General features: G+C 41.5%; 1 protein-coding gene across 3 annotated transcripts in view; it reads right to left on the bottom strand.

Annotated features, from left to right (window-relative positions):
* Nucleotides 1-23990, bottom strand: part of RORA (RAR related orphan receptor A) — an 810701-nt gene that overhangs the window by 86858 nt on the left and 699853 nt on the right. The window lies entirely within an intron of this gene.

The raw sequence follows: 23990 nt of genomic DNA, 5'->3' as shown, positions 1-23990 counted from the left end.
GAGAGGCCAGGTACAATCTTGGAACACATTTGACCACTTCCAGGGCCTCCCTGTCTTCCAAATCTAAGGCCTCCGACACAGAGCTCACTTATCTGAGATCACCTTCGTTTTTCTGGGAATATAAGTTTATCTTGCATCTAAGCCTTATCCTCCTATCAGCAACCTGTCAGGGTGATTTTGCATGCTTCCCCAGTATACATAAAAAAGAAGAGCTTCTTTTGCATGGTGGAAGAGTGGGCAACTTTTGAATGACAAAGCCAAGAAGTAGGTAAAAGTTGATGGGAGAGTTTTTATATTTTTCACATGGATTTCCCAGGTGGTGCTACTGGTGGAGAACCTGTTTGCCAATGCAGGAGACATAAGGGATGAGGGTTCAATCCCTGGTTTGGAAAGAACCCTGGAGGAGGGCATGGCAACCCATTCCAGTATTCTTGCCTGGGAAATCCCATAGACAGAGGAGCCTGGCGGGCTGCGGTCCACAGAGTTACAAAGAGTCAGACACGACTTAAATGACTTAGCATGCACGCATGCATAGATTTCAGGTTAGATTGGTTCTGAACTAAGAAAAAAAAATACTAAGGTTATGACATTTCCTGGATTATAAAATAGAGTGTAAAATAAGCTGATGATATGACTTACAAAATCAAATTTTTGTGGTTAGTGCTTTTCACACTTCCTTCTTTTGGCATATAGAGTCTAATCTAATTTCTCTCAGGGGAGAGGTATTATACAGAGAAAATTGGTTGAATTAAATTAGTCAATGAAAGTGGCTTGCTCATTGTGCCCTCCTTCTCAAAAGAAACCAAAGGCTCCATATTTTACATAATTCAAGTCTTCCCTTTAGCAAATAGGGAGTAGATACTCAATATGGTTTAACTCATGACAACAAGGATTCTGGTCCTCATGATAATTTGGGGAGGGGTGATGGGTAAAAGTAAAAACTGGACAACAGCAAAGAAAAATGACAATTGGTCTTCTCATTCAGTAAATAATAAGTAAATGAAATCCCAGGCACCTCCGCAAACAGATACTGTGTTGATAGTAACGACAGTCCAAAAGGATGAGCCAGCTTGAACAGGAGGAGGATGAACAATACAGGGGTAACAGAGGGACAAGGACAAGGAGGGTTTTGAGTAAGTTAAACCTACTGGTGACAAAGAAGGGACAGAGAGCAGGGCTGGCCAGCTGAAGCATCCTTTTATGCACAAATCAATAGAAGCTATTCAATCCAATATGGTTTGATTTAGCAGATATTAACTGCAGCTAAAGTGATGCAAATACGTCAGTGAGTGGAGAGTAAGAGAAACAGGAGAAACCCACATTGACTAGAAAGGAAGAGAACAGAGACTGACATTTAGAGACTAGATTAAAAGGACAGGAAAATGTAGAGGACAGCGAGACGATGTGAGCATGACATCCTTAGACAGAAGGGAGGTGAAGTGGACAGATCCAGTGATCCCCTTCCAAGAAGAGAGAGAAGTGAGTCTGGACCACAGGTCACACAAATACAGCACAGGCACTCAGTAAGTATTTGTTGCATAACTAGACACGAAAAGTTCCTTCCTTTCTGGATCTGATGACAGCTTACGGTTTTAAGCAATATCAAATTAACAGGTTTTTGCCCTTTGGAGATGATTTTAAAACATCTATCTATTTAGAGAAATTTCTACAAGCCTCATCTTGTACCCCTGACACCACTCCTGTCATGGATTCAATTAGGGGGTCATGCTACAGTTGCTGGAACGCTGGACTGACAGGCAGGAGACCAGGGTTCCAAAATTGGCTTTGCTGTGAAGTGTATGAGGCTGGGGCAGCCACTTAACCTTTTCGAGTTTCTGTTTCCTCTGGAGTAACAGGAGCGGCCCAGATCAGATAATGCTCAGGACCCTCTTGTGATCCTACGCATGCGATGATGTACATTACCATGTTAATCACGTCTTTTGCTCTGTTTCACTCCTGCCTCCTAAGCCCAGAGTTGAATGGCAGATAAAAGTCATCTTTTCCACTCTCTCCTCATTTTGCCTGCTCGTGGCTTGTCAACAGTATTTTATATAATCAATGCTGGAAATGTTTACCCATCTGTATTATCTGAGGGTTGTTATTTACTGTTCCTGCTATTATTTTTTTCCCCCTTGGGGAGGAATTTCGATGTGCCCCTTGCCAGGAGACCACAGCAAACAATGAGGATAGATTTTCACAATACTCAGCAGGAAGGGACAGAGTTCTGCTGGCTTCTCTGACACAGTCTGAACTCATTGTGATGGTGTATTTGAAGCGGTTTCCTGTGTTTTTCTGTGTTTTAAAAAACTAAATGAAAGCCCAGGGCTTCTCTGTGATGCTGCTGTTAGCTGGAATTAATTTTTGTTCCTTTCCTATGAAAATACAAATAATGACGCAAACGGGCGTTTTGATAAAAATGAATGGCCTTCTTACTAAAGAGTTAAACAGACCCATCGCATCACTCATACAGCCCTTTCTGATATAACATTATTTCCAGAAAACTCTTTGCAGATCTCTTAATGAAACACAATCAGTGAAAACAATTCTAGAAGAAAAGTAAGGAGATGCTGAGTCTACTTAACCTGCCACTAGCTTATCCTGGGCAGGGCATTTCATGTCCCAAGGACTTGCTGTGTACAGATTGGACTAGATGATTTTTGAAGTTGCTATCTGTCAAATATCCTATAAAATGCCCAACTAGCCAAGGGACTGTTGTTTTTAGCTATGTCACTTTCCATGATCAGAATTCTGCTTCCATCTGGGGAGTTATCAAAACTCATCAGAACACTATGCCAACTCCTAAACTGACCTCACTGCTTTTCTCATTAAACTGTAATAATCCATGCAAAATGGCAGAGTGTGAGTTATATAAACAGAATAATGCCCTAACTTACATATACCAGAGCATGCTGCATGGGTCATAAATTCCAGCACTCTGAGATGGGGAGAAGGAGGCTTCAGCTCTAAGTTCCATGCATTAGATTCCATAGATTCTGCAGAAAAGATGCTGAGTGTACTCTCCTCTGTTTCTCAGTACCCATAATCTGAATTTGGGGGTTTACTTAAAATGACATAACAAAGTTGAGTAGCCTTAAATGTAGAAAGCAACTCAGTATAAAGTGGGTTTAAAGTGGATTCACTGGTTGGAGAAGATGCTGGCCTGCATTTCACATGGCTCATACAGGGCAAGCGGGGAGAATGACTTTGAAATTTGTATGGTGAGTGGAAGAACCCACGAGAAACCAATAACAAAATGGGCGTGATACCTCACATTTGCAGATTCTACCATGGCTTTCCCAAACACTTGGATAATGTGAGCATATTATCTAACCACCAGAAATGCAGGAAGCCTAGCTCAAAGAATTTAATAAGCCAGTGGCTATTACAGATACTGGACTATTCTGCCTTTATCAATGGTAGCCAGAAAAAAAAAAGGGTGGCATGTAAGTCATACTCCTGCCCATTGTTTAAGAAAATCTATAAAGAATAAAATTAAATTACATTAGGGATGAACAACAAGGTCCTATGGTATAGCACAGGGAACTGTATTGAATATCCTGAGATAAAAACCATTGCATCTGCGTTCAGTTGTGTCCGACTCTTCGTGACCCCGTGGACTGTAGCCTGCAAGGCTCCTCTGTCCATGGAATTTTTCAAGCGAGAATATTGGACTGGGTTGCCACTTCCTACTCCAGGGGATCTTCATGAGCCAGGGATCAAACCCACATCCCTTGTGCCTCCTGCATTGGTAGGTGGATTCTTTACTGCTGGCACCAGCTAAACAATAATGGATAAGAAGCGTACTTTTAAAAAAGGATATACATATAAGTGAATCACTTTGCTATAGAGCAGACATCGACATAACATTGCAAATCAACTATATGTCAATAAATATATACATTGGGTCACCTTAAAGAGACACTATATTATGAAGCACTCAGTGACGGGCCAAGTACCAGAAAGGTATTATCTCATTTAGTCCTCAAAACAATCCACTGAGGGGGAAGTTATTATTAGCCCCACTGGCAGATGAGAGCTGAGAGAGGTCAGTAACCCGTTTTCAGGTCAGGGAGTCAAATTCCTCTCTTCTGGATATGTCTGCTCAGTGCCAAGTGTTGATCTTGAATCCGTGAAGGAGAACCAACCTGAGAGGCAGCTGGCAATGGTATTTACTGCTTCACAGTTCGGGCCTAAGTCCTGACTAACACGGATTCGATTACCAAGTGTATCTTTAAATAAACGTGTGCTCCAGCCTCTTGAATTCAAACAGCAGGCGTCCATGGCATAATTACGCTGGCTGTGACACGAGCCTAGCTGAGAGTGGATTTTTATTTTAACAAGCTTGAGTAGGTGCACGCGTGTGGGCTGGGCTTTTTGCTTGCTAGTCAATACTTGAAAGCGGGCTTCAACCTTTAATTTAAGCATTCGCTTGTAGCACCAACAGGGCTACAGGGTTTCCAGTATCAAAGACACGCTCCTCCATCCTTTCATGGCCCTGCTTCTGTAAGCAGCGTGATTGAACTGCAGCACCACAGAACCTTGTTTTCCCTCCTCCCGGCAGCGCAAACACTGCTGCCCCATTCATCTTGGCGACATCATAATGAAGTCCCCGAATCAATTTCTAACAAGCAAAGCGCAAAAATCCACCGAAGGAGTCTTGTGGCAGATGCCTTTCATATATCAACAGCTCATGAGAGGTGAAGTGCCTGCACAGAAACCCAAACTGTACCATAGAAGTGTCTTTTGCTACATCTGAAAAGTGTTTTTTTTTTTTTTTCTCCCCTTCACTGAAATGATTAAGAGAAAGGAAGATACTGAGAACATCTGATTGTTCCTAGTGATTCCATGTGCCTTAAAAATGCTGGGTGACCTCCCTCTGTGGTTTACCATCACCTGTTTTAAGAGAACAACCCCCTTAGAGCGACAGCTGGGGCCTTTCATGGTCTGAACCCCACCACCTCCTCTAGCTGCTTCGTCTCCTGCAGTCCCTGCAGGCCACTCAAGTACCTGATGCCCCCAAACTCACCTCCCTTGCTGTATTGCCTTTGAGAATTTTCACAAGCTCTACCCTTTGTTGGAAATATCTTCCTTCGCTTTACAGCTCAGCTAAGCCTTGGCCTCCTATAGAAAGCTGCTCCTGACTCAGTCTGATTCTGGCTGCTCCTGTGTGCTTCCAATAACCTGCCCCCTATTACTCCAATCTGGCAATTACACTGTATCACGATTTTATTTCCACCTTGGGTTCTCACTGGCTTGTGAGCTCCTTGAAGGCAGGGACTCCATCATCCCTTCTCTCTGCTTCTAGCGCTTTGTACTGCCACACAATAGACGCTCAATGAATACCTGTGCAAATTTTGCCTACCTGCCATTCCACCAAAGTGCTCTGAAGGAGCTCACAACCCCAGTTTGCTGGCAACCCAAGTCCAGAGTCTGGAACCATGTATCTCTGTGAGACCCCCTTGGTGCTGTGCTGTTGGGTCAGAGTAGCAAGGAGGTTCAATGCATGGGCTCAGGAGTCAGACAGGCTTGACCTCCAAAGGCTGCTATGTGCTAGCTCCGTGGTTGTAGGTAGGTTGCCCTGCCTCCAAGGGGGCATGAAAGGCTCACAGGGGCATGAAATATGGGGATCCATTTCACACAGCTTGGCACAGAGGAATCACTTTAAAAAATGACAGTCCGAGGACATGTATTACTGTTCACCGTGGCAGGGCTTGGTTGGTGTAGAATTAAGAACCTCTTAGGCTGTATGATGAGAAATACCATCAGAGTTTGACTTCCATCAGCCCCTATCTGACCAGCTCACATAACTCATGTCTTTGGGCACAAGCAAAGGCCTTGGTAAAATGCCAGCGAGCGTCAGCTGAGATCAGACAGGATGAAGTCATTACCCTGACTTTAAGTTTGTGTACACGGTGTGTCCCATTCCCCCATGTGACATGATGCGGATGGCATTATTTACCATAATGTTTGTTCACTGCCTACGATGGGCCAAGCACCTCTTACAGTGAAACATTGTAGAAAGCACCTTGGATGTGTTACTGTCTACTTTCCAAAACACATGAGGTTCACGTTATTATCTTTTAATTTTACAGTTGATATAATTGAGGTATATGTGTAAAATAGAGAGCTAATGGGAAGCTGCGATATAACCCAGTGAGCCCAGTCTGGAACTCTGTAACGATCCAGAGGGGTGGGGATGGGAGGGAGGCTCAAGAGGGAGGGGGTATATACATATACGTATGCTGATTCATGCTGTTGTATGGCATAAACCAACACAACGCTGTAAAGCAACCATCTGCCAGCTTTAAAAAACAACAACAACTGAGGTTTAGAGATGTTACATGATTTGCCTAAGATCTTTCAGCTGGCATGGCATGCAGTATTACTGGGACTTAAACTTTCTACTTGGAAAAATTTCCAAATCCATCCATGCTCTTATACTTATGCCAAATTTCTCATATTCCTTCTCTATTCGTTTCCCTCATATCACCTGGAAGATCTGGGAGAGAATGGGATACAAGATGGAAACACTGAGTTTAAGGAGAGGGAAGAGGAGGTGGTCTGGAAAGAGGCACCACTGGTCTTTAAGTGCTGGAGGGCAGGGGCAACTTTGCCCTTGGCTGCTAAGCTAGGTGACCACTGGGAGCACTGAGAAAATAGATGATACACTTTGAAAACACAGCCAGTGGGCTCAGCCCATCCTTTCCTAAAACCAGACCCTTTAGGGAAGAGCTAACGATACTAACCGTCTCAACTGATTCACTTTCTCCTCCTATCTTCCTCCTGGATCATTCAAAAGCCAACATTAGAAAAAAAGAAAAGGAAAGAACAATGCAGAGGTGGCTACTGTGAGACAGTTATGACTCTGCACACATATTTGAAGTCTACAAATGCCATTAGTTCTCCTTGCATCAGGTCACAGATTCAGTCTTGTTTACGAAGCGGTGGTATGAAGGAATTGAGAATAAACAAAATGTGTGTTAAATGAGAATGAAAAATTCCAAAGCTTAGAGTACAGAGAATATTTTCAGTACTGTGAGCGTTTTATTTACAAAAGGGTACTAGAATGCCCCCACCTTTTAGTAAGCTTGTTATCGAAGTGCAACATACACAGAAATAGGCCCGACTCACAAATGTAAGCTTGATGAATTTTCACAGTAAACACTCTCAGATCAAGAAAAAAAAATGCCTTTTGGGGTTTTTAGTTTTTCTATGCTTGGGTCAAAACTACTGACTAATGCAAAACTAAACATATAAAATTCATGATTTTAAGTTAAGTTAGCAGGAAAATGTTAGAAATTGAATAAAATACAATGTCTATGAAGGGCCATTTTACTTCAGAGAGAATTAATTATCTCAGAGATTTGGAGGCAATTTTGTTTTCTCTGTAACCACGAGTAGGCCTGCAGTTGAATCTCTAACCCTTCTGACAGAGGTGAGGACTTGGCCTTCCCCACAGGTTTTCTAAGGAAGACAGGATGCTACCTTCATTTCCTTCCTCTCCACTCCCATCCTTCCCTCACGTTATCACTGTGTGTTGTTCCGAAGCGAGGTCACCTTACTCTCCTGCTCTCCTCAGCCCTCCTGATTTTGAGCAGATCCAAGAGGAAATGAGGTGATCTTTCTCCTGGCCAGGCTCGCTCTGGACCACTGCAGAACCTCTATTTACACATGTTTCAGCTTAACCTTTAATTGGTTAATAAAACTACGATGGGAGTGAGGGGTCCTGATTACTCCGACACTGAGCTGGCTCTAGGGGCACCAATTCCTCTCTTAGCTGCAGGAATGAGAAGAAAGACCCTGGCAATGCAGATCTGTCAAAATGCCTTTGCTCCCAGTCAACTGACCATCTGCTGAAAGGAAACCAAATGGAGCCAAGACCTGTTTGCCCCTTATTTGATAACAACAAAGAGGCCGATGGCCCAGCAACAAAGGCCACGATTATAAAATTAAGAACAAGCATTTGGGCATTGCTTTCTAATTATTTTTCACAAGAAGTTTCAGGGAAGGTTGGACTTTCCTGTAGTTCATCAGTATAATGGAACTAATTCTGCCAAGCACATCTGAAGTCAGTTGAAGGCTCAGCCTTCTTGTCACTCTCTAGGTGCCAATGGCTATCTGGGCAGAACTCTTCTCTCTTGGAGGGGATCTATGGGACTGGTGAACCTCAAAGGAAGGTACACATCACTTGAGGGGTGGCAGAATCTTGTGAGTTTTCCACCTCTACACACAGCAATAACATTATCCAAAGCATTCATATTAATGACAAACATTTCACATCTACCAGGACTTGAGATCCTTCTGAAGTTGTACTCATTGTACAAAATGTTTTTCGCATATTTTTTATTAAAACAAAAGAGAGAGAGAGAGAGAACAAAACGGCCACCATAAGCAATGGCTGTCCACAACCAATAAAGAGAAAAATATTATAAAGAAATGGGGATTAGTTCTTGAATTTACATTTGAAAGTGCTTTGTTTGGTATATAATCTGGGGTTTGTCTGCTAAATTCTGCCTAAATATAAAGTGCATCTCTATTGTTACTTTGTGCTTTGTCACAAAATCTTTTATGCCTCTTAAATTGTAGAGAACAGTTTTCAAACTCTGGCTGTCTGGATCATTTCATGCTCTTATAACAGCTTTTGTGTATTTGGGCTAAATATCAATACCATATAAGAAATTAAAACTGAAAACACTGAACAATATGTATCTATAATTAATTTGAAAATAACAATAATAAATTCATTACACATTGACACAAGGTATTTTTATGAAAAATAGATATTTACCAAACAAAAGGTTAGTAAAAAATGCCATTATTTTTGCATCTTTAATTTCTGGCTTAAATAACCCAGGTATATTCTCATACCTGCTTCTGCATTGGATTTGTTGTGTTCTTTTGGTTGAAGTAGATGAAGAAAATCTGCCCTCACACAGATATGAAGGTGGAAAAGGGAGGAGCATTTTAATAGTCTTTTCAGGTAACTCTGGATTTTCTGCCTTGATACTATACCAAAACTCAACAAGTGGCAGTTTCTTAAAGGTTAATTGAAATATGAAACCTGAAACTATATCAATAATTTTCTACACCCTCTATTAAATTCAAATATATTGGTATATTTTGTACTTTGAATGATCTTTTATATCCATCCATATTTTTATACTAGCATGCATTGGTCCTTTGGATTCTTTACCATCTGAGCCACTAGGGAAGCCTGTGAAAGTATTGGTATTAGATAAATGAGTTACATAACTCTTTTAGACGCTGACATGTTACATCACCTAATTTCATTATCAAATGGAATTATATTCAATAATCACATTTATTGATATCACCACCTACATTAACAAAAACCTCTACGTTATCAGGATACTGTCAAGTTCATGGTGTTGGATAAAGGTGTTCCAAAATTTGAATATGTGCCTGAAAGTATCTGGGCAGATATCTACTAGTAACAGATACTGTCAACTTTTTCTTGAGGGCTTCCCTGGTGGTTCAGTGGTAAAGAATCTGCCTGACAATGTAAGAGATGTGGGTTTGATCCCTGGGTCGGGAAGATGCCCTGGAAGAGGAACTGGCAACCCACTCCAGTATTCTTGCCTGGAAAATCCCATGGACACAGGAGCCAAGTGGGTTACAGGCCATGGAATCACAAGAGTCAGACATAACTTAAAGACTAAACAACAAACATTTTTTTTGAAATGATGGGCTTACTTGATCCATTTTTGAGAAAATGTAGGATGTGTATGTAAGTCAGAGAACTGTAGTCAGTTGTTCTAATAAGAAAATGGCCCGGGGTTGCCTGCATTGCAGGCGGATTCTTTACCAACTGAGCTATCAGGGAAGCCCTTAAGAAAATGGCATTCCACCAAAAAAGCACTGAGTTTAGCTTTTTTTAAAAAATCTTTTGGCCATGCCAAAATGGCATGTGGGATCCTAGTTCCTGGACCAGAGATTGAACCCGATCTCCTGGCATTGGCAAGGTAGAGTCTTAACCACTGGACCACCAGGGAAGTCCAAACTCAACTCTTAACTCAAACAGTGGCAGAAGTACTTTTCCCTGGAGAACAACATCCTTCTTTGGTGAGGAGCAGAAATGCTCTCTGTGCTTTCTGTGCACTTCCCATTTCGTCAAAAAGACTTGTACTCAAGGGTCAAAATTTAATAAGCTTAATAATTTTTACTGCTTCATCAGGACAGCCTCAAGTGAACTTGGTAATGTTTTTTTTTTTTTACCAGAGAGTCCACATTAATAGTGAAAATGACTACTGCCTTGATTCCTGCAAAGGCACCAAGAGTTTTACCTGCCTTGGCACTATCAATGCAAATGGTCAGTACAGTCAAAAGGGCAAATAATGTCTTAGTGTTATTATGCAAAGAGTTTTAATCTCTTGGAGCCTCTGAAAAGACCTTGGGGACCCCCAGGGGTACCCAGATCATCACACGTAGAGGACCACTGCTGTAGAGGATAGCATTGGTATAAATCCACTCTCTAATCTGCTCAATGCTCATGTCCTTGTGGGGTTCACAGAAAGAAGATTTAAAAGGTTTATTTCTGTCTCCACATTCCTGTGCTCCCCGCTTAAAAAAAATTCCATTGTGGCAATCCAACATAAATTGTGTGTATAGAACAAAGAAACAGCAGTACTCTCGAGTTCATCAGCATTTTTCTCCCTGACAAAGAAAGCTACTCTAACAAGCTACTGGGAAAACTATGGTGAGTTATAGGAAATATGACATCCTCAGTCCCCCCTCTATCCCATGTAAGTCCCAAACCACCCAAACCTTTCACTTCGGGGATATTTTGGATGAGCTCTTCATAGTGTCCTCAGAAATAATTGGGTGTCCTAATTCAGCCACATGCAAATTAATGCTCCCCTAAAGAGGCCTTATTATAATTTCCAACCCTTGATGTCTACATAATCCCCTATAGTTCTTTAACTTCTTGCTTTCTAACTTCTGTTTACCGATGCACTACTTTTGTCAGCTCGGTATAGCATCAATTAGTAACACAGCTGTGTTTATTAGGTCTCCCTAGAGCCTTGAGAAAGCCGCTTTGTATTTATTAATGATTACACAGAGCACTACTATTTTTCAATAGCATTTAAAAATGAGTAAATTACTGAAGATGAACGATAAAAGAACTCCAGATTTCAAAGGCAGGGGAAAAAAAAGCATATTATTTCAAAATACCCATAATGCTTGCATAGTTAATTTTATTTTCAATTTAATAACAAGGAGGGGGGGAATCAAATCTAGACTCTTCTTCCTGTTCTACTTTTGGTATTCTTGAGGACACACCATTGGCTTTAGAGATTGAAGTACAGATCTGGTGATTAATGAAGAGCCGGTTTAACAGGTCTGAATTTCATTATCACACACACCTGTTAGGTAACACACACCTGATTCAGCAAAAATCCACCCACAAGGCGAACGTTGAAAAAATTTAAAAGAAAGAGAGAGAGAACTCCAGAAACTTAGGTCCAGCTTTTTGTCAAGCATAATTCAAAACAACCAACCTGAAATGTATCCAATTTGTACTCTCTTATCTTGTGCCTAATTCCCCGGACCCTATTAGGTGAAGTCAGAGCTGCCCATGTCGGTATGGAATTTGCTCTTTAAGGAAACCAGAGGGACCAATCTCTGCAGCGATGAGTTTCTCCTAACCAAACTTAAGAGTGATGGGGAGCAATTACAACGTTCATTTGCCCTCCTTTCATATTCCTGGTCATTTATGAGATGAAAACTATGATCGGCAAAAAAAAATCACTTTGCATTCAAGAGAGGAGCTCTGGGAGCTCCCCGTGAGCATCTGGCTACCAGGCAGAAACATACCTCCGTGCACTGCCTTTGTCTTGCGCTTCCTCTTTGATGTGCAAGTCACTGGTGGAGTAAGCTGTGATCGCTTTGATGTTGAACTTCTAGACTTTATTGTTACTAGCATGCCTACAAGGAGAGCTGTCAGTCATGTCTTACATCTGAACAACCATGTTTCTTTACAGCACCTCTTTACAAGCATCAATCCTTAAGTACATGTTTTCCCATTTCTGCTGATTACCACACTATCTTTGTTGGGGGAGGGCTGTGCTCAAATATAACTACAGCACCCACATTTTCTGTAAACACCCTGAGGCGTCATCAGATGGCTGGTAACCAACCTTCTTCAACAAGAGAAGCCTGAGTGCAAAACATATTTCTAGCAAATGAAAACATTCTGAAAACACTCAAGCCATCTTAACAGTCAAAATGAGGAGTTTAGCCAATATTTCCCCTAAGCAGCCATTGAAATCACATGGAAACTTCTAAAAGAGATTCTGAAAGCAACAGCAGCAGGGGGCTTAGAAAGTCTGCCAAAACTTTGAGACATCTTAACTCATATTAAACGACTTTGTTTCTCTGCAGTGGTGGAAACAAAAACACTTCTGTTCTACATGATTATGCTTGTGATAGAAACATTGCTTTTGAAATAAATTTCTGCCAATTATTTTGTTACATGGTATCATTTTTCAGAAGGTGCTTGCTATTACGGATACAACTTCAGTTACAGGAAGATGGTGTTCCATAATTTTCTGTTTTAGGAGAATAAATGGATGTATATCATGTGTGTCCAATTTCCGAAATACATACATGCAAAACAGGCAATGTGCTTATTCTAAAAAAAAAAAAACCTGTTGAAAAAGACACAGCTCTAATTTCATGTGCCAGCTCCTATGAGATTTACTTTTCAAACTATTATCACTTGTGGAACTGCCTAATATTATCAAACCCCGCTGGGAGATTCCACACAAAAAGGAAATAAAGTTAAGGTGCTTACATATCATGCTGGTTTATAATGAACTGCTATCTTTCTGAATAAATGTTTCAATGAAACCCAAGTTCTTAGAGATACATGGTCACAGATGAGGAAGTACAATGATATTTTTCAATGACAGACTTCAGTTTCATAGTTCTCTTTTATAAGCTGGCAACACAGGAGATACACTGTTTCTGCTTGTTTTTTTAAAAAAGAAAATGCAAATAATATACGGAGAAGACTCAGTGTCTTTGGATTTCTGGCCTGGAATATTTGGTAACGAATAAAATTTCTGTGGTGTGCAATGGTTAAGACTATTCCAGGGTTTCCATTTTTAAGCAGTCTCTCTACCCCAACCTCCTTGGTTTTAACTCAACCATCAAAAATGGAAAAGGTTTTTGGCTAGAATTTGATAATATATGACTGTAATTTACCAGAACTAAGTCTGGGCCTTAATATTAATGAAAGTTTGTTCATTCTTAAACTTAGTTAAATAATTGGCAAAAAGTAATCACCTTTTTCTACCTTAAATTTTCACTTCCTAAAGGAGCTGATCAGCTGATGGAGGCACCCCTAGCAATGAGGAGCTAAGACAAGGAATAAGGAAACTAGAAGGGAATTGTTATGGACAATAAACGTGGCCCTTTTCTTATTTTAGGAAACATTTCCACAGAATGGGAGAGGTGGAAAGCTCTTGATGGCTACAAGTTTCCCCAACTTTACAAAAGGGGAAAGCCAGCAGTTGAGGGGGTCTGACAAGTACTGAGTAGCTGACTTGGGAAGAGAATCTATGTGTCTGCCCGAACCCTATGGGGTGGGGGTGGTGGTTTCCACTACCCAACGCTGCTGCCCTGACTGGGACGGATGACTCACACGTTAAGTAAGGGTGTTGGACCTTGGAGGTTTCTCCACCGCAGTCATCTGGACAGTTTTTTTTTTTTACACATTATCAGTACTTGAGACCCACCTCAGACCAATAAAATCAAGAGCTTCCACGAGTGGAGCCTGGGCTCATATTTTTCATAAAGCTTTCTAGCCAAGTCTAATGGGCAGACAAGGCTGAGCACTAAGAGAACAGATGACCTCTAAATTCCCTCCTGGGTTATGGCAGAACGTTCACCACCTGTTAAAAAAAAAAATCTCGGATTTTGTTCCCTCCTGTTCATCCACGAGGCCATAAGCAATCCTAAGCCATTCCACTTTCTGTGTTGGCCATGCTCTTGCCACTATCTGTATTTCTCTAGTTCACTTATGTTTACTTAGGTATCATCTGGGCTTCCCTCATAGCTCAGGTAAAGGATCTGCCTGCAATGCAGGAGACCTGGGTTTGATTTCTGGGTCAAGAAGATCCCCTGGAGAAGGAAATGGCAACCCACTCCAGTATTCTTGCCTGGAGAATCCCAGGGACAGAGGAGCCTGGCAGGCTACATACAGTGCATGGGGTTGCAAGAGTCGGAAACGACTTAGCGACTAAAGAGAGAGAGGTATCATCTGTCTCTTTCCGTCAGAATATACACTCACAAGACCACAGATGAACGTTGCTGTGCTCGACGTCGCTCCCACAGCATCATGTCTGCCACATGACGGGCTATGGCGCCTATATTTTCCAAGGAAGGAGGGGGCTGGAGTTGGTGCGGAAGGGGGTCGGCCTTCCCCTGCTCACCCAGCATAGTTCCACTTGTATCTGTTTCACCAGACTAGAATCTAAGTTGCACGAAGGCAAGATTGTGTCTGTGACATTCAGATTTTGCCATTCTAAAGCCTGGGCACTGGCAGATACAAGCAGGGTGCTCAGGGCTTCAGAAACACCATCTTGTAAATAGGAAACATTTGCAAGCTTTCAGGGCTCTAAAACCTGTACTTTGTTGCTGGAAAAAAAGCAACATAGAAAAAAGTCATCACTGTTTCCACTGGAGTTGGCCTTGACTTCTGCAGCACAATCCTCAGCCTGCCCCCACTGAGTGGTCACCATGGTGGTGAGACCCAGCCCAGTGGCTCACTGAGGGCTAGAAAGCCAGAGAAACTGGCTTTCTGATAGAAACCCTGAGCAAGATTTCTGCAGAAGAGGAATATGGTCCTCTCCCGTTTGGGCCACTTCAGGTAACAGACTCGGAGTCTGACCACTTGTTCCTACCCACTAGTTGATAGAAAAGCCAGAAATAAGACTATCTCAAATGTGTCTATAACATGCACACTACGGCAGAAATTACTCATAGTGGGCACCTCTTCCACTTTGAAAGGAGACTTCAGTGGCCTCAAAAAGAAAGTGTCTGCTTACCTTAATATCCCTGACCTTCTAAGTATCCTTACCTCACGGGGACCAGGAGAGGGTGAGACCAGAGCAGCAGTTTTCAAACATGTCAGATCCTCAGTCCCCAAGGGGGGCTTTTACAGGTTCACATTCCTTGGCCTCAGCCCAGACTATCAGAATCAGAACCAGGCAGGTAGGGATGGAGACTGGGCATTTGTTTTTCAAATGTTTCTCAGCTAACTGTGAAGATTGATGATATTTGAGAACCACTGAAGGGTTGGAGGACTCCACTGCCCAACTGTGCTCTGATAGCAAGAGGGAAGTTTTACAAAGTGAGCGAGAACCATCTGAATTGGCAACATCTGAGACACCTTTTAAATACTCACCTTCCCAGCTGAGACCAGGCTGACGGAATCAGGGTCTCCCCAGGAATCTGCCTTTGTAACTCTCCGGGTTATGGGTAGCTGTCCAAAGTTTCGGAGCCACTGCTGAGGCAGGATTTTAGAGCTACTCTGTGGCTTATTTGGAAGGAAATCATGTTCACATGTAAACTGAAGGACTAACTTTATCCAATTACATTAATGTTTCATTGCATGTTGCAAAGTCTTTGTTTTAAATGGCGTGGAGCTCAGAAACTACAGACCTATAAGCTCAGTAGTCTTGGAGCAGCTTTCCCTGGTTAAGCACGGCTGCCAGTTTCTCAGTACAGGTCTTTAAATGCTGATTCATGGCTTAAGATGGGGAGGGAGGTGTGTTTGTTCTGTTATGAAATCACAAGGGTGGCACCTGAATAACGCAGCACACAGTAGGCACTTCATAAATATTTGTTGAGACAAATTCAGTTTGTTATTTATATCCAGAGTTCTACTGAAGATATGACATGAGATAGAGAAAAGATAAAAATAAAAACCCCAATGACTGAAAAATGAAAATAACATTCTGTGAAAAAAAGGATATTTCTCATGTGGTGAAAGAATCACACTTCTGGGTGGCGCAGTTGAAAAACGGTCTGCTTCAAGACCAGATCTGAGACTTAACCACAAGTCTTCACTGCTGAACCACTACCTTATTTCTATGATGAAAAAGTTTAAACAGTATGTTTTCCTGGCTTTTTAAAAAAAATTCCCTTCCTTCTTTTTCACGTAAAGATGAAATTTCATCTTTCCGGTAGGAACAAGCCAGCACTGTCATCCTTTAAAATCCTGGTGATTATCTGTTACTGCGATCACCCTGGTTATCACGGCTCAGCTCACAAACTTCAACTACTTGAGCAATGCAAAATTCATGTAAACCTGCATTCTCCTCTCTTCCCATAGCACCAGTGGCAAATGACATTTAAGGAAATAGAAAAATCAATACTTATTTCTTCGATTCCAATACAGAAACCAGATTGTTTCATAACTGTTTCACACTCAACAGACCACAGAAATCTAAGCACACATTTCATTTGTATTATTTATCCTAAAAATGACACAAATGAATGCTTACCTCTACTTCGTGCAGTGTTTTAAAGCATATGTGATATGTTATATAAACCTGGGTCATACATTGCTCTATTTCTTTGGCAAATTGTGTATACTGAGGTGAGCAGGATGCTATAGCACTAAATCTTCAGAAACAAAACAGGTTAATAGATTTGCATCCACTGATAAACTGTTTTATTGCCAAAAAGAGCTATAGTAGTTTACTTCTAAGTGTCTCCCTTTTTGGAAAACAAAAAACTCCCAAAACTTTAGATTTAAAAAAGGAAAATTCTGGATTTCTCTGATCAAGATGGCTGAAAATCTCTATTTAAAAAAAAAATATTTAATGGTTGGGGAATAGAATTAAGGTTGAAATTCTTTTTTTTTTTAAAAAAAAGGATTACCACAAAAGTCATAATAATTGTTTACTCACAAACCAAATATCACTTAAATATTTACATTTAATATGGAGCCAAATGAAATTTTATAAATCATCTTTAATCTATCTTAAGTTTTAAAAAAATATTCTTATTTTCTTCAAGAAAACTTTAAAAATTTATTACCTCTACTACAGATACATTTCTATTAACCATGCACAACGATAAATTACACTTTTGAATCTGATGTAGAACGCCCCACAGCAATGGAGAAAGTAACTTCAACCTTTGACCTTCTCCACTAGCCTGATGGGAAATTCATTGGCACCATTACCGCTTTCAGCGTTCCATGGGAAAGTACCCACTAGAGGGCAGCCTTATCTCAGCTCTGACACTGGAGAAAAACGCCTCAGAAATGCTCCAAATGTTCCTTTATTTTTTCAATATCCTTGATTTTCTTGGATATTTAATATCAACTTCAGTTCATCTAAAAGTCCTTCTAAGTAGGTCAAAAGTCCACTTCCAAAAATTACAGTGGCATCACAAAGGCCATTCATGACATGGTCAAAAGATACAGCCTAGGTCATGTATCTCAAAGAAATTAAAACAAAATTTAAAATCTTCATGCTTTACTACCTAGTGGGTTAAGTGCTGAGTCAGTCATATCACAACTAGGACTATGGTTGTGGTACAAAAATTTGGTATAAAAATTTTAAGAAATTCTAGACAAACTGAAATGTGTTTGAGGAAGAAGCTAACCAAGGATGCTGGAAGGCTGACTGTGAATAGAATGGAGTGGATAGGGAAAGCAGAGACTGAGAATGTAGTGTGGGTATGTTTCATACTCAGTCTTCAAATAACTGACAATCTTTCTTTCATATGAAAGATGGATTAAATGTGTTGTGATTACCCCCAAAGAAAGAAACAGAATAGAATCAAAGGATTAAAAGTACAAAAGAGACCGCTACGCTTGATATAAAAAGAATTTTCATATTCAAGATGGAATAAGCTTCCTCTAATGATAGTGAGCTCCCCATCACAGGAGGTGTTCAAGCAAAACCAGACAATTCTTGGCAGGAAGGCTGCAGAGAGGAACCGAATGCCAGTAGGGTGTGTATCGAAATGACATTTTAGGTTTCTGCTCTTCCTAGGACTCTATGAGATGATGCTTGTTTGCTTTCAGGCAGACAGCTCAATCCAGTTGCCAGAGAAATAAACCCCAATCAAGTGAGAAATGAGTTTTTGCAGATCTATCTGCTCGGAAACTTTGACTCTGGTTTCCTAAAAGACAACAGATTTCTCAAGATTACATCCATGATCATGCCCTTTAACTGTCACGGAAACAACCAGGACAGCACTCACAAGCCCAAGGAATCAAGAGCTTTCTACTCCATAAAGGGATATTAAAGATGTATCTGTGAATGCTTCCTTTGCCTAAAGATATGTGGATGTACAGATAAATCTCCAGCTTGATTCTACCATGATGGAGATAGGTTACACAGGTTAGCTATGTATCATAGTATTCCATATTCTTTAGGAAAATAATGCTTGCATTTCACCCAGATCCTCTTATAACATGCAGACTTAATGAAAATCGTGGATGAAGAGAACTAATGGTAAGCAAATAAGAATAACCCCATTTGTACCAAATTGATTTTATTAAATAGTAATTTAAAGATATTAAGCTCAGCAAAGCATTACATAATTGAATCTTTTTCCTTATAAATGCCAGAGTTATAATTTCTACTAACTAGAGACAAAGTTATATCCAGGACATTTTCACAGCTTCCTCCAAGAGAGGCAGCATGAAGACAGCAGAAATTAGGGCTTTAGTCCTTGCTTCACCATTTACCAGCTGGAAGAGTTTGACTATAACAAATAACCTTTGTTAGCCTCAGTTTCTTCAACTAAAAACCAGGACAGAGTCAATGACTTTTTAGGGAGGATTAAATGAGACAAGAATGTAAGCCATAAAGCAAAAACCAAATATAGATTAACATCCTCCCTGTATTTATGAAATGCCTCATAAATTTCAGAGGCAATGAAATCAAAAGCAAAAAATCAAATTGCTGGCAAACCTAGGGAATAGGTTTGATATTACTTTTTAAAAAAATTTATCTATTTTTTAATTGAAGGATAATTTAATTATCCTTTTGTTGTTTTCTATCAAACCTCAACATGAATCAGCCATAGGTATACATATGTCCCTCCCTTTTGAACCTCCCTCCCATCTCCCTCCACACCCCACCCGACATTACTTCTTATACAAAGATTTTAAAGTTATTGGGTTACTTCCTTATAATATGATCAGGGCTAACAAATGTCACTTAAAAAAAAGAAAATCTAGAAACCAAAGATTTCAACTGCTTTCTTGTATTAATATTTTGCCTGTTGGCTAATTTACCCTATTGTCTGTCAGTTTAGACCTCTTATCTCTAGATACAGCATTCGGACAATGAAAAACCATGTTCCATCATGTTACAGACGATATGACAGATACAGAAAGCTCTGACTGCAAATCTCTAAGTCCATGCCTCAAAGGCTGGTGTGAAAGGGAGGTACCCTTAGTGGAGGAGCTAGAAGGGGGAGAAAGAAGGAGTAGATCATTCATCAGTGGGTCAATATGTGGTCTCTGAGATAATATCAAATGTGAATTCACACCTGTCTTGTCACTGGTGGGCCTCTCCAAATTATTATTTTTAAAGCAGAGAAATATAAATACAGTGTAGCTGCTAACTCTGAGCATCTAATTATGATTTATAAAATTAATAAATATAAAATATATCGGTTAAGGTAGGCTTGATTTCTTATTAATAAACACTGAAAATTTAGAATCCATGCAGAAAACATTTCTACAATGAAAAGTATTTATAGATTTGTTCCACTCATGTTTTTTATTTTATAATGTTACTTTTATTATTTTTTATTCTTGTTTAAAATTGGAATACAGTTGTTTTACAAAGTTGTGGTAGTTTCTGCTGTATAGCAAAGTGAATCAGCTATATGTTTACATATATCCCCTCTTTTTTGGATTTCCTTCCCATTTAGGTTAGGGCAGAGCACTGAGTAGAGTTCCCTGTGCTATACAGTAGGTTCTTGCTAGTTATCTATATTATACATAGTATCAATAGTATGTGTAGATATATATATATATATCTCAACCCTAATCTCCCAAATCATCCCACCTTCCTTTTCCCCAAGGGGTTTTATTGATCACTAAAATAACTTCAAAAAATTTTAAGATAACTGAACTCTACCTCTGCAGATCTATCTATCCATTCAGTAACTTTTTCTCCCATAAAAGGTCATTTGTAAATGTTATTTTTTTAGGTGCCCCAGAACAAATTACAAATAGCTGGGTGCTATTGCAGATGCTCTGCAATTATCTACTTGCTGATCTCACCCATTTTATTGTGATTCACTTGACTGGGAGGGAAAGGTGGGAGAAAGAGAAGTCTGGTAAGAACTATTCATATATTTACCTATATATTTACTAGATAGTAAAAAACCCTAACATTTAAATTACATATGTATTTAAATATATATGTACATAGACATATTCAAAGGACTAAGTCTATTAAAGACTATCATTTTATAACTGGGCAGCATTAAATAAATTATACAGTACTCAATTCAAATCGAGGGCAAAGCGGTTTACTTGAGTATGATATTGCTTTGCATTTCAAGTGATGTGAATGAAATATATAAAATCAAGAGACTGCTCATGCAAACAGTGCTTCTAAAATATTTTCAACTTCATAGATGGTCTGAACTCCCTCTATCACCCATGGGCAAATGAATTCAGAGATCTTCCTTGTCTATAAAAGAAGTGACCTCTCCTTGCCTGCTAAGCACTCTGCTCACTGGAATAGCCATTTGGGATTTCTTTTTCCAAGATCCAGACATTACTCTCTCCCAATCCTACCCATCAAAGGTCATGAAAGTGGAACCAAAGTCCCAGCTGAGGAATACTACTGACACAGTGCTTAAAATAAGATGAGGGATAAATTCAAACTTCATTTGGGAAAGAGAAAGTCCACACTCTTCAAAACTATAAAATCACATTTATTAGACTTGGAAATACCCCTAATCACCTACATATTCAGTATTTTCAAAGTAGTATCATGCCTTGTGTTTGCGCACAGACTGTGCACACGGAACAATCTATTATGGGACAGACATTCCCCTTAAGCCTCCCTTCACTCTCCTAACTCCATTTACATGAACACTGGCTGAGGGCTCCTAGGAAGCAAAGGGGGCATAATCTACTGAAACTGATGAGGCACTCGCATTTCCTTTCAGCACTGGCTGCCGCCTGACATTTGGCCAAAGCACTTTTGTGATGAGCAGAACAAGTGCTCCCCTGATTATAAATGTTATCGCTGGCTCTCTCCGTTTGCCCAAGAAGCCATCCAAATGGTATTGGAATTCTGTTGTTAATTAAACAAAAACAAAACTGAAAGATGAGACTAGAGTTGCTCCAATGAAGATTTATTACTTCTAAGCATGAATCCACTTTAAGCCTAAACTTATTTGACAACGAACGCAGAGGAAGGATTTTCTTCTTTCGTGAGTTCAAAAGGCCTGATTTAATGATGTTTAAAAAACATCAGTAAATCACCAACAAAGCGAATGTTTCTCTTTTATGGTGGCTTGTTCTACCCTCCCCCTGCTACATGCATACACATACTGAAAAGCTATATTGTAAAGAGTGTTTCTGTTTCATATGAAAAAAATCTAATTATACAAACTCCCTTCCATATGGAACCAATTTAACTATTAAAACTGAGAGGCAGCAGGGAAGTATTTAATATGATTCTGGGCCAGTTTCCGCCCCCCTCTTCACTCCCCCCGCACCTTAAATCTGATATGGAAATATTTACAGCATTCCTTATTTTCCCAGAAACTATTTTTCTTCAGTTTAAATATGCATCAGAGCAAGATAACCCTATTAAGACACAGGATATTATGATCCTTGGAATGAAATATTCTAATTGTCTAGATGCATCGCCCCCTTTCCCTGACCTCCCCTCCTCCAGCTGAGCTTATAGAAAAACTGCATTGCCAGTGTATCTGAGCCACTTTTCCCAAAGCACAATACTCTGAATCTATTATCTTCTGGCAGCCAGAGGTCACTCCAAGACAAATGTGTGGGCTAGAGCTCTGGGGGGGGGGGGGGGGGGGGGATACGGTGGTGGTGTGATTCCCCTGATAATAATCACCAAGTGATAGTATGGAACTTCGTTTTGTACTAGAACTACAAAAGCAAAAGCCTAAGTACTTAGAAACATCAAAATTAAGTTAAAATCTTAAAACGCACTTTCCTTATTGTTTGGTGGTTACTGTTCATTAGGGGAAATTGTCTCTGCTTCTTACCCTTCCCCAATCGACACCAATTATATCAAATAAAATAGATAAGGACTAGGATTAACACCTCCCCAAATCTATTTCATGCCGTAAAGAAAAAAAAAAAAAAAAGGAGGAAAATGTCTTAACTACAAAGGCTGTCTGAATCGTTTTACAGGATTAATGAACTGCAGGAAATAGCATAAAAGTTTTTTTGAGAGGGAGGGGAGGAGCATACACTTCTACAAAAAAAGTCGGTAAGAAAATCTTAAAATCATTTTGGGAAGAAAAAAAAAACAACTTCAGGCTTAAGAACGTGGATCACAGGGAGGTCTCCTCCCTTTTCCTTTATCTGATGCATATTCTAAAAATGATTAAATTCCATTTCCCTCAAACCACCGGGGAAAGGACAAAAATTTTGCTCTGGGCACGTCGGATAAGCAGATTTCATCTCAAGCAGCTCATCTTAGCGTCCAGTACGTTTCGGCCTGTTAATAATTAATAAAAGAGATGCCACCCAATCTCTAGTGAAGAAAGGCAAAGCTCGGTGATCTGAAAGTAAACCTAGGCCAGATACCGAACCTGTTTCCTTCATCCAGGATTGCAACAAAACCTCCACCTTAGCAAACGTTTAACGAGCGCCCCGCGCCCGCTCTGATGGGCAGACCCCGCAGGACTGTCTAGGTCTGAGAAACTGCGGCGCGTTAAGGGAGCCCGGTCCGCGGCAAACAGATGGGGCTCTAAATCCCCGCTCCCAACGGCCGGGTCTGCGAAGCCACTCGGGCAGATTAACCACCCCGAAGAACCTGCTGGCGCACAAGCGGGCGGCGGGGTGCGAGCTGAGTTTCTCTCGGGCTGTTGGCTTGTCTCGGCTTCTCCCGACCGCGCAGGCGACTTCCTGCACACCTCCAAACTTTGGCTTTCTCATTAGAAACTTCCCTGACTTGCCACGGTTTCTTTCCTCCTCACCTAGGGGGACCTGAAGCCAGTCCGGTCTCCAGCTAGTCCCCCCTGCCATCCGGCCACCAGCCCGGCTAAGGACTTCTGATCAGGGCCGGCGGCCGGGCGAGGAGGCTCGACGGAGTCTTGACCACGACTAATCTGCGCCCGCCGGCTCCTCGCCGCCGTCTAACCTCCACTACTGCCCGCGAATCCTGTGGGGGGTGAAGTTGCTTCCCCACATCCATTCACAACCCAAAAGTATCAAGTCGGGGTGCGCTGCGGCTGCGGGCGGCCCCCGAGGGAACCTTGGCACGTTCCAGAAGCCCGTCTCGCTAGGGCCTGGGCGCTTTCGGAAGTGGCCGGGGCGGGCACGCAGCGCAGACCGGCCGCATGTTCCCCCCGGCGGCCGCCGGGCGCTCGGGGCTGCCGGGCCGCAGAGGAGGGGAGGGCCCAAGGCCCGGGGCGCTGACCAGTCCCCAGGGATGACACCGCACCCGCGCGCACGCTCGGCCGGGCCTGGCCGCGGCGCTTTCCCTACGCAGGCCAGAGCTGTCCGGGGTGCGGGCCCTGGGGACCAGTCGCGGGCGCCCCCGGCTTCCTCCTAGCTCCTCAGACCCTCCCCTCCCTGCCAGAAGCGCGGCGACTTCCAGCAAACTTTCTTCCGGGAGCCCCGCCGGGTGCCAGGAGGACCCGGGCGACTGACAGGAGCCAGAGGGGACAGAAGTTGGGGGGAGGGGGCGTCCAGCCCCTGAGCCTTTGCCCCGACAGGAGGCAGGCAGATCCCGTGACCCGGCTCAGGGGGCGCCGCTGCAGGGGCC

Source organism: Bos indicus x Bos taurus, chromosome 10, assembly GCF_003369695.1.
Source record: "Bos indicus x Bos taurus breed Angus x Brahman F1 hybrid chromosome 10, Bos_hybrid_MaternalHap_v2.0, whole genome shotgun sequence".
Lineage (NCBI taxonomy): Eukaryota > Metazoa > Chordata > Mammalia > Artiodactyla > Bovidae > Bos > Bos indicus x Bos taurus.
This window is presented reverse-complemented; position numbering and strand designations above follow the sequence as displayed.